General features: G+C 34.8%; 1 protein-coding gene across 2 annotated transcripts in view; it reads left to right on the top strand.

Moving 5' to 3' along the window:
* The window catches only part of BRIP1 (BRCA1 interacting protein C-terminal helicase 1), a 177,247-nt gene that overhangs the window by 128,878 nt on the left and 36,052 nt on the right, over positions 1-12,317 (top strand). The window lies entirely within an intron of this gene.

Here is a 12,317-nt window from a genome sequence, read left to right as displayed (position 1 = left end):
AAGAAAATGTGGTGAGAATAAAGATATTTGTTATGTCATTCTTAGAAAAAATTTAAATAAAATGTTACTTGTGAAGAAAAAAAATTACATTTACCTTCTACTTTCTCTACCCTCACTCCCAGCAACTCTGATTATAGGCATTGTTATTGCACTAGTGTTGAGTTCTTAATGCTCTCTTTCCTCAGAATTAGTTCCTCTCAGGCACCTTCTCATTTTGTCATACAAAAAAGGCAGCTGATAGCCATCAAAAGGAATGAAATCTTGCCATTTGCAACGACATGGATGGAACTGGAGGGTGTTATGCTGCGTGAAATAAGTCAATCAGAGAAAGACATGTATCATATGACCTCACTGATATGAGGAATTCTTAATCTCAGGAAACAAACTGAGTGTTGCTGGAGTGGTGGGGGGTGGGAGGGATGGGGTGGCTGGGTGATAGACATTGGGTAGGGTATGTGCTATGGTGAGCGCTGTGAATTGTGCAAGACTGTTGAATCACAGATCTGTACTTCTGAAACAAATAATGCAACATATATTAAGAAAAAAGAAAAAGAAGAAGATAGCAGGAGGGGAAGAATGAAGGGGAGTAAGTCAGAGGGGGAGACGAACCATGAGAGACGATGGACTGAAAAACAAACTGAGGTTTCTAGAGGGGAGGTGGTAGGGGGATGGGTTAGCCTGGTGATGGGTATTAAAGAGGGCACATTCTGCATGGAACACTGGGTGTTATGCACAAACAATCATGGAACACTACATCAAAAACTAATGATGTAATATATGGTGATTAACATAACAATAAAAAATTTTTTAAAAAAGGCAGCTGATGACCTTCTCTGACATTCCTCAGTAATGGTCTTGCTTGTCACAGTTCTGCTTATCTGGATTGCAATGGCTATAGTTATATAAAATAGCAAAACAACAGAAGCTTCAATGAGATCTTGGTGCAGAGGAGGAGGGTGGTTCTAAAGAAGTTTCCCTAGTGTTTCATGAAAGGGGCAAGTAGAGTAGACCCAAGAGTAGTCCAAACTGCAGAGACAAGGGATAGATAAAGAGGAAAATTCTTTATGGGCAATATCAGATGTAAGGGAAGTGTATTTCTTGTTACCTTACGTCTAGATCAACACTTCCTGTGTAACAAACAGTTGTAAAAACATTTATTAGGAATCACACATCAATTGATGGGGAGTAGGAGCTGGGCTTGGCTGAGCAGCTCTGCCGATTTCTACTGGGCTCAGTCACCTTGCTATGGTTCCACCAATGTAGGTTTGGCCCAACTGGGTCAGCTCTGCTCTACATGTATCTCATCCTTTGTGTACCAGCAGACCAGCCAGAACATGTTACCGTATTTTATACTTTGGCAGAGATATAAGAGGGCAGGCTTGATTGAGCAAGCACTTTTCAAATACCTACTTATATCATATCTACTAACCTATTGGCCAAAGCATGTCATGTGCCTAAGCCCAAAGTCAGGAGCAATAGGAGAGGTGTGGGTTTCTGCCACACATGGCAAAGGGCTTAGAGTCAAGATTCTAAAAAGGAGTTTTGGCTTTTTTCATAACTAAAGGATATTTGTAAGGCATCCATTCAAAAGACTGATGTTCATAAGCTTTTAAGAGTATAGGTATGTAATTTTTATAATAATCAGGAAGGCCTTTTATCATTTGGAAATGACCAGAATATAGCCATCAATACCTAAAATACTTGAAATAAATCAGAGCACTATTATGGCTGATTTCTTAAAATTCATAAATTATCCAATAAGTTATTGAAAGTATTTGGGATAAAAAAATACAATCAAATTTATAAATATATTAAATTTATGTATTAATTTATAAATATAAATTAAAATATAAAAGAAATAAAAAGTTTGATAATGAAGTCCACTTTATTTTTTTTGTTTTTGCCTGTGCTTTTGGTGTCGTATTTAGGAAACTATTGCCAAATTCAGGCCTTGCAGATTTGCCCATTTTCTTCAAAGAGTTTCATAGTTTGAGCTCTTAAATTTAGATATTTGGTTCCATTTTGAGTAAATTTTGGTGTATGATATAAAATAAGGGTCCATCTTCCTTATATCTGAAATGAGTCTCTCGTTCACACCATATAGTTAGAGCATGTTTTTTTAATTCATTCAGCCAAATTCTCCCTTATAGTTGGAGAGTTTAATCTATTTACCAAGTAGTTACTGATAAGGAGGAACTTAGTTCTACTATTTAGCTGTTTTCTGTGTGTTTTCTGTGCTTTTTGTTCCTCAGTTGCTTCATTATTGCTTTTTTGTATTGTTTTTTCATTAAGTACTATTTTGATCCCCTTTTCTTTTGTGTACATTGTTTGTTATTTTCTTAATGTTACCCTGGGGATTACAAGTAACATCCTTAATTTCTGTCCTTCCCTTTTTATATTGTTACTGTCTGGATTGTATTTTTATACATTGTATGCCCATTAACATAATTTATAATTATTGTTTTATACATTTGCCTTTAAATCATGTAGGGAAAAAATAATTACAAACTAAAAGTATAATAATACTGGCTTTTATATTTACCTACATAGTCCTCTTTACCAGTGTCCTTTATTACTTATACTTAGTAAAGCATATACTATACTGCCTTCATTATATTTTAGTGCTTATAAATATGTTCTATAATGTGTTAGATGGTGTATGTCAAGGATTAGGATAGTTTCTTTGTGTCTCTATAATTAAAATAATGCCTTGGAATATAGTAGGTGTTCAGTAAATGTTGATCTTTTAAAAAATAAAAATAAATGTTGATTTAATTAATGACTAAATATAAACATTACTTAATATTGCCATATTCTTGTTTTCTGTAAAATGAGATGATGTTAATACTCAGTCTATTATACAGAAATAAGTAGAAGTTATTTATATTGAAAACCTTAAATATTCTAGCTTTTGGAAGTGAAACAATCTATTTCTACATGGTTTTCTCTGTTGTTTCATTTGAATTCATATTTTAAGGTTAAGATCAGTGTCCGAGTTAGAAAAGTGATTTGAGTGGGGAAAAAGAGCAATGGCATTAATTTTATGATACTAAAAGTTTTTTTCTTAAATTTGAGACACAGATTATGGAAGTAAAAGTTAAAATACAGTTTAAAATACTAACTTAAGACTCTTGTAGTCTCAACTGCAGAATTTGGCTTTTAGAGAAGCAGGAAAATGTATGTTAGAGCCAAAAATATGACTTCTTTGGCTGTGACCAGGATTTCCTCTTCCCACCTTGGGGACTAGAAAGTAGAGGTAGGAAAATTTCATTTTGGAGCCAAGTGTGACTTGTTTAGTTCAAGTCATAATTTATTGCACATACCTCAGGGACCTGAAAATAAAGAAACCCACTATGAAATGTTGATAATGGGCCACTCTGAAGGGCAAGCATTAAGCTAACTTTCCCGGTGAGGGTTTTTTTCACTTCCACCTTTCCCAGATGCTTCTGATCATTCTATAAGGACATACTTAATCGTGTAATAGTTAAAAAGAAAACTTTCTGTGCACTAAAGCATAGTATTTGAGGGGGAGGAAAGTGAACCAAGGCCTTTATATGATTAGATGTTGGTGAAAAAGTATAACTAAAAGAAAAGTTGTTTTCTTTTAATGGATTTAAGTCACACTATAACAAGGCTGCCATTTAATGGATATCTAAAGCAAATCCTTTGGCCAATTAGTATGATCTACAAACTACAAAAGCCTTCAACTTTATAATTCAGGCATCTACATCTTAGATTGGTGGCATGGTCATAATTTGTGAGACATTATAAGGTACAATAGTTAGATTTTAAAATTGCATCTTATTTATATTCCCTAGTATAGCTTGGTAATATATAAGAAATATTTTCTTTTCATGGGTATTGTGCCTTTACTCCCCTGTGAAAAAATCATAAAAATGGCAAATGGCTAAAAATTTTTGTACTTTAAAGATGTTCAGATAGTATGTTAGATTTTTATAATTGGTTTCATAAAATTTGATGGTAATATTTGTAACAGAAGCGCTCTTATAGTGATTAAAATAACTTAAGATAATAAATTTTATATTTTGTATTTTTTCCTTTATTAATGTAGTATGTTGAGTTACTAAAATAGATTTTATTTGGAAACTTTAAAATTCAGAGGATGATCTGATTAGTTATCTTAGTATTGACATACATTATTTTTGTTTGTTTAGGAAACTTCTCTTAGCTTTGAAGGTACTGAATTATTTGAGTATATTTAATCGATTTTGGAAAATTACATTCATGATTGAAAAATACAAGCATGTTAAATTATGTTACTGGCTTTATAACAGACATACATAAATTTATAGCCTTCTCATGCATTCTTATATTTTATAAATTTCAGAAAAGGGCTGTTATCTTTGCTTACCCCAGAAGATAACAGCATTAATAAGACAGAGTGCACATTAAACCACATTCAACCAGTGTTTTCAAGTGTCAAAATATTATTAGATGATGGCCATATATGAATTCTTAAATCTGACATTTCTTTTTAAGGAGAATGATATTGATTCTTCATTATTGTTGCTTTGACAGCAGTGTGTGTATATTCTGTACCAGCAGACCAGCCAGAACATGTTACCATATTTTATACTTTGGCAGAGATATAAGAGGGCAGGCTTGATTGAGCAAGCACTTTTCAAATACCTACTTATATCATATCTACTAACCTATTGGCCAAAGCATGTCATGTGCCTAAGCCCAAAGTCAGGGCTTAGGGATAAATGAAGGCAGGAATGCAAGGGGCTGTAGTATATCAAGACGAACTTGATTTCAGAAACAGAAACCATTCTTAATAATTTTAAGTAGACTTATATATTCCTTTTGTATCACTTTCATAATTGTGTTGATGATCTTAAGTGCTGTAGCATTCATTCATTCATATAATATGCTTTTACTAAGAGCCTAATTTGTACTAAATACAGTAGGTACAAAAATAAACACAATGCTATCTCTACACTACTGAAGTCTATAATTTAGTAAAGGACCTGAATGTGTAACAGAATGTTTTGGTGGGATTGAATCTGCGTATTCAGATGCTTAGAGAAAGTGAAATTGAGCAACACTTTTCACCTCTCATCCAGATATCCATTTACTTTGATTTGCCTAAAATAGATGAAGGAGGCAGAAGAGATGAGATTTGAATCTTGTCTACACCAAGATTGAAACATACAAACATTTGATAAAGTGGGTTGGCCTCGTCAAAGGCCAGATTACAAGACTATTCAGATCATTAAGACTTCAGGATAATGAAACAACCATTTTTTGAATATCTGCCTTGAGTACCAAGTACTTTAATAGACTGGTGACACAGTGATCCACTACACAGATTATAGTCCCTGTCTCATGGAACTTACAGTCTAGCAAGGAAGAGTGACGTTAAAGTAATAAACAGTTGATTACAGTTGTGATAAAGGCTGTAAGAAAAAGTCACAAGAACTATGAGAATGTAGAACAAACAGGATCCTGACCTAGTCCTTGGGGGTAAAGAAAGACTTCGTGAGGAAGTGATATTTAAGCTGACATAAGAAAGAAGGCTGGGAGTTATATAGGTGAGCAGAATGGTTAAGAATATTCTCAGAAGAGAGAATAGACTATGCTAAGGCCCTAAAATTGTGAAAGAAGATAAGCAGTTTCCAGGAATTGAAAGAAGCTGAGGTAGTGAGTTGGGGAGAATGGCATGTGAATAGAGGCTGGGAGAGGTATTAAGGAGCCAAATCATTTAGGACCCTGTATGCCATTTTAAGGATTTGAGACTGTTCTAAGCCAAGGGAAATTCTAAGCTATCCTGTGGGAAACCAGATCCGGGAATAGAGCCTGAGGTCAGAATGTGGTGGAGCTCTAGTTATAGTGTAGCATCTGATACAGAAACCCACCTGGATCTAGCCCCGATAATAACATGTGGTTACCCAGGGGAAATGGCTGTGTATATAAACTTAAAGGTCTGTAATACTAAACTCCCAACATTTAGGAGTCCAGCAACTTGCTGTCGGAATTTTTGGAAACACTTAGGCCAAAGCACAGATATGGAAGAAAAACCATGTCACCTCTAAAGGTCTAGAATGGGTTTATCCTCAGTTACTTAAACATTTTTTTCCTCCTGAGAACACTTTTTTTTCCAGCTTTTTTTTAAAAAGATAGTTTGGCCAAAAGTATTATTAAGTAGGTTGTAAGTATATCTTGAAATAACAAAATGAAAATCTAGTTTAAATCCAATTACGCCATCTAGGTTGACAATTTATAATTTGCCTTGGACAGTAAAAACTGAGATAACCAAACCCTTGCTCCCACCCCTCCTGAGAAACAAACATAAAACACAAAAATAAATGGCTGAGGTATTTTTAATTCTTAAATTAAAAAAAAAATTCCCTATTTCTTAAAGGAATGTTTTGGGATTAGGGGAGGAAACATTTAAAAATCGCAAAATTGTAAGCAAGTTTCATTAGCCTTTTTCCTTCTTTTTCTCCCAATAGTCATGTCATTCTCTTTCCATAGAGAAAAAAGCCATGCCTGAATATGGCTACAAATAAAACCTTTGGATATTTAATAAAACAAAAACTTGGTTTATGAAAAATTTTTAAATTATTTTCTTGTGTTCATCTTGTTTTTGGCAAGAACAAGAACTTTATTGACCTTTGTATTTTACTTTTGTTCTCATAGCAGATTCAAGGCTTTAAAAGTGAAATTATCACCCTGGGGACCCATAAGGTTGATTGACATATTACTTCTGTTGGCCCAGACATAATCAGCAACACTACCTCAAGGGAAATGGTGGAATTGATTTTTAACTTCTCTGAAAATAACTTTGTGTTTTTCTTCAGAGTAGAATTTTTTTTTTAAGGTTTTATTTATTTATTTGACAGAGAGAGACACAGCGAGAGAGGGAACACAAGCAGGGGGAGTGGGGGACAGAGAAGCAGGCTCCCTGCTGAGTAGAGAACCCGATGCGGGGCTCGATCCCAGGACTCTGGGATCATGACCTGAGCCAAAGGCAGACGCCTAATGACTGAGCCACCCAGGCACCCCAAGAGTAGAATTTTTTATGGTGAATTTTAGTCTATTTATATTTACTTAGTCAAATTCCCTTAAAGCCTACAAGGTACAGATACGTAGGTAGGCCTAGGTGAGTTTGTTACTTGATATTTTCTCCAACTGTAAAGCCTTAAGGTCTCAGATAACATAAACTGTAGTAGACAGCACTGTTTATTTAGTGTGTTTACATGTCAGTCTTTCCTCTTTCCTATTTTTTACTGAGACTAAAGGCTTGATAATTTGGAAATAAGTTCAGTTTATTTTTTCTAACTGTGGGACAAAATAATGTGCCAGGGAGTATAAGCTATACAACACCTCATAGTGTATTTTCCTATTGCATCAAAATTACCAGATTTGTAGATTAAAATTCCTTAAAGCAGGTTTTCTCAAGCTTGGCACTAATGACATTTTGGGCAGTTTAATTCTTTGTTGTGAGCAATGTTCTGTGCATTGTGGGATGTTTGGCAGCATCTCCGGCCTTTACTTATAGATGCCAGTAGCAAACCCTTCTCTCCCCACTAGTTGTGACAACCAGAAATATCTCCAGACATTGCCAAAATCTTTTGGTAGGCAAAAATCAATCTCAGTTGAGCATCACTGGTTTATATGGTAAGACATATAAGTAAGTGTATGTCATGAATTAAAATGAGCAATCTGCATTTATTTTTTAATTATTTCTTATCAAGTTGAAAAAAGTCCAATAAAGCTTTTCCAAAGGTCTAATTTATACAAAATACAGTACATAGTTTCTTGTATTAACAGCTTCTTGGATTCTGCCCCTCTCCCAGCCCCTGCTTCTGAGAGGCTGTGACTTTCACTTATAGCCATTTTATATGGTATTTACTGCCATATTTATTATTATTTAATCAATTTTAAACCTGTTTACTTCCTATATGAGATAAAGATTTTAGTTCACTACACTTTCTCCTTTTTCCTCCTAATGTAGTTATATCACATTTTAAAAATTAAGTCCATAATGAATATTCAAATCATGATCGGGGTGCCTGGGTGGCTCAGTCAGTCAAGCATCTGCCTTCGGCTCAGGTCATGATTCCAGGGTCCTGGGATTGAGCCCTGCATCAGGCTCCCTGCTCAGCGGGAAGCCTGCTTCTCCCTCTCCTTCCAGCTCTCGCTCTCTGTCATTATCTCTGTCTTTCTCTCTCAAATAAATAGAATCTTTAAAAAAAAATCCAGATCATGACTATGAAAATATTGTTCACTGTGGTCAAATGATTTCCTTCCTTTCTTGAACTTTTTATCTTCCCGTTAATAATGCCCTCTGCCATTTTTCCTTTTTTTAAAAGATCTTTTTTTAAAAAAAGATTTTATTTATTTATTAGAGAGAGCATGAGTGGGGAGAGGGGCAGAAGGAGAGGGAGAAGCAGACTCCCTGCTGAGCTGGGAGCCCTATGTGGGGCTCTATTCCAGGACCCCAGGATTACAGCCTCAGCCAAAGGCAGACACTCAACCGACTGAGCTACCCAGGTACCCCTCCTTTTTAAAATATCTTTACATTAATCTTCTGTCACCCTTCAGTGAATCTGTACACCACCTCTTCAATTATCCTATCACACCTGTCAGATAATAGGTCAGTCCTTTTCATACCCCTGAAGACATCACTTCTCGAGCCTCCTGATCTCCTACTTCAATCAGAGCCAAGTTGTTCTTTAGCCCACTTAACTGCCAAAATCCTGAGATTTCCCTTTGCTGTCGTCCTAGGAATTTGATTTGCCTGTCTTCTATGTTGGATCCCAAGTTTCCTGGGTCTCAAATCTTCCTCTTGTTTCTTGTTTACTGTTTCATCTTCATAGTACACATCCTCCAGCAGTTTACCTATACATTCATTTCCTGAACTTTTTTGGACTCCTGCGGGCCTAACTGGCTTATTTCCCATCAGTAGCTCTGTGGGTACTTTGGTTTGAACTTTCACCTCTCTGCTTAATCATACACCATTTGTCCATCTGCTTTTCACATTCATGTATTGGGTTTTGAGGTTGCAGATTTCTTAGTTTAATTGAAGATAAAGACTGTGTTTTTCTTATTTGTCTTTTAAGTTTGGGGCAGTTTTTGAGAGGCAAAGAAAGAGGAAATGTCTTTCTTTTTTCCTTTCTGAAACTGGAAGTCTTCACTACTTTCTAGGATAAAGTATGAGATTTTAAAATGCTGTGATCCCATATACCTTATTCCCACACTCACACATTCACATTTGAGAAGCTCTAAATCAAATATTCCTAACAATAATATTGTAAAGATAAAAAGTAATAGTTTTTTTAAGTCAAGCATATGCTTAATGTTTGAAAGATAAATTTGGACATAATAAAATCTAGATGGAGAAAGTATCAGAATTCACTTGTTGGGCTATGGAGGTAATAAACAGTTTTAAAGTTTTAAGTATATTTCAGTATTTTTCAGTACTTAGGTAATCTTTTTGTTATGTGGACACTTTCTCTTGACCATGTTTGTTTTTAAATGTCACAGTGTTTAATCAGGTGAAATTTGAGTCTGAGCTTCCTCTTAACTGTGATTACCTCTACTTTTGATGCCTACCCTTGCCACCAAACTTTTATGCAACACTCCCACACCCACCCCAGGACCAAAGGGCTTTGTGTTGCATTTTCTAACATCCACAAGCCTCTTGCATGAGAGATCTTGCCCTTCTTCCAGAGTTATGTAGGAGTAGGTACAGGTCTCTGTCACTTGCTAAATGCAGCTGCTCATTCCCCTTAAAAAAGTCTCTTGATATTAGCTCATTCCTTTAAGAGCCTGGGGTTCCATTTATAGCCCCACATTTTTTTATGTATGATAGTATTTCATTTTGTTGACTGTTATTGCTAGAAGTGTTTATTCATAGTTATTTGGCTCTCCTATGTGACTTTAACAAGGGAAGCTCTAGATTATAAGATATGCTAATGAGATAATATTCAGACTAATAAAGGACCAGTCATGCACTCATTCCATAGATTACACCACTAACATATTTTATATAGTTCAAATACAGCTAATGGGTTGCATAGTGATAAAAAATATTATGAAGTACATTAAAAAGTGCTTATTTATCAGAAAATTTAAGATCAGTTGCAGAAATTATTTATCAAAAATTACATTTCAAAACTGAATACTCTTCTCTTTGTCCTGCCAATGTACATATTTTCATTCATATTTGATGAAGAAGTAGCCACTTTACAAACTGAAGAAACTTACTTTATGTTACCTAAAACAGTGTGCCTATACATTGAATAGAATCAGTTAAGCGCCTTCATAGGGAGTTGATCTAGCTGTTAAAACACTGATTTGAGGTGACCAGCCTAAGAGATGGCCCCCATTGTCTCTGTCAGTCCTGACAGGCTTTCACAAATGTGCAGCAATATAGTACGACAAAATGTAAAGCCTACCCAAACCTACATTGGGTTTTAGAAATATAGGATAAACAATGACTCCAGCCCACTTACCTCCAATATATGATGCTTTTCTGTTTTGTGCTAATTGTCATTTATTTCTTCAACCAACTCTGTGAGGTAAGGTCAGAATTATTTTCTTCCATTTACACAAAAGAGGAAACTGAGAAAGGAAACTAAATTGAGGGAGTACTGGTGACTTGCCCAAGGTCAAGCAACTAGTTAATGTCAAAGCCTTGAATCCAGGCTGTATACTTTTACCTCCTTCCCTCAAAACGTACTATAGCATTTAAAAAAAAAATATATATATATGTATATATATAAAACTTTTTCTGGAGATGATAATTTAAGCATTTTCAGGTTTACCTAGACAATATTTTGTTATGGCTAGCCTAACTAAATTGCCACAAAGCTTATTCTTTTAAAAAAATAACTTTGCCCTTTATAGAATAAGGGTATTCATTTTAAGGTATCTAGCATGTCTTAAAGTATTAACTGCCTTTTTTTTCTTTTAATAGAAAAATATTAATTTCTGCTTTTTTCTGGGCTCATTTTCTTAACAAATTATTTTCTTATAAAACTCCAAAGATCTAATGCTCCATACTGACAGAATGTTTTTGCATTATTACCTAAAGCATTTATTTAAGATTATTTTTTTTAAGATTTTATTTATTTAAGAGAGAGACAGTGTATGGGGGGGAGGGGCAGAAGGAGAGGGAGAAGCAGACTCCCCACTCCCCACTGAGCAGAGAGCCAATGTGGGGCTCCATCCCAGGATCCTGGGATAATGACCTGAGCTGAAGGTGGACACTTAACCAACTGAATCACCCAGGCACCCCCAGGATTATTTAAATGTTACTGAGTTACCAATAAACTATTCTGGATAGTAGCTAAATTATAATAACAAATTAAGGTAAAATATGTTGAATATATTGAGAATAAGAGATGCCTGGTTTGAGGTTCTCCATTTTTTTCTTATATGTGAAATTTCTAGGCTATATTTTTAGCAATGACAATTTATAACAGTTTAATACAGATTTTCTCTGTAGAAAGTATGTTATCCAAAGCAGCCTTAAAGCATATGTGAGATAAATTATGTTACTGTTACTGTGTCTTGATTCTTATTTCTTGGTAGATTATTTTGGTCAGTCCTAATATAACAAGAAAAGTAAGTAACAGTTGAAAACCATCTCGTGTGTGTGTGTGTGTGTGTGTGTGTGTGTGTGTGTGTGTGTGTGTGTGTTTTGTTTTGTTTTAAAATCTAAAAGGGAGCGTGGCTTCCTAAGTTTTGGCAGAAACCCATTTGTCCCCATTTAAGAAAATACATATACTATATTTGGTTAACTTGGTGTTTAGAAATCTTGAAAATATGCCAGATGAAATAAAACCAGCTATATTCCTTTTATCTGGCTAAATTATTTTACATACAAGATCTTACGCTGAGTTTAGAACTCTAGCCATTGGAATTTATATTGTGATACCCTGATAAAAGTGTTTATACTGTGATGATATAGAGCAGTAAATGTCTCTAATGCACAGTCTCTGTCTTCCAGATTTGGCTTGCTATAAATGTTTATGTTTTAGGTCCTGTACCTTGGCGAAAGATAAAACTATTCTCCTTGAGTGTTTGCTAGACGAATGTGCTTATTTTTCTGAAGCAAAGTTTTAAAATATTTTTAATTAAGTTTAGCTGATTATATGGTCTCAGTCTTGTTTCGAGGCTTGAACTTTTGTAAAGCTTACATATGAGGGAAAAAAATATATGCTGCCTATATTGATTGCTTTTAGAAGGGCATTTATTACTAAAATCATAATGCATATTTATATGAGTTGGGATAAATTCCCCTGTCTTTCATTTGAGGCAGTAAAGTGAGGAGATACATTTAT

This window comes from Zalophus californianus, chromosome 16, assembly GCF_009762305.2.
Source record: "Zalophus californianus isolate mZalCal1 chromosome 16, mZalCal1.pri.v2, whole genome shotgun sequence".
Taxonomy (NCBI): domain Eukaryota; kingdom Metazoa; phylum Chordata; class Mammalia; order Carnivora; family Otariidae; genus Zalophus; species Zalophus californianus.
This window is presented reverse-complemented; position numbering and strand designations above follow the sequence as displayed.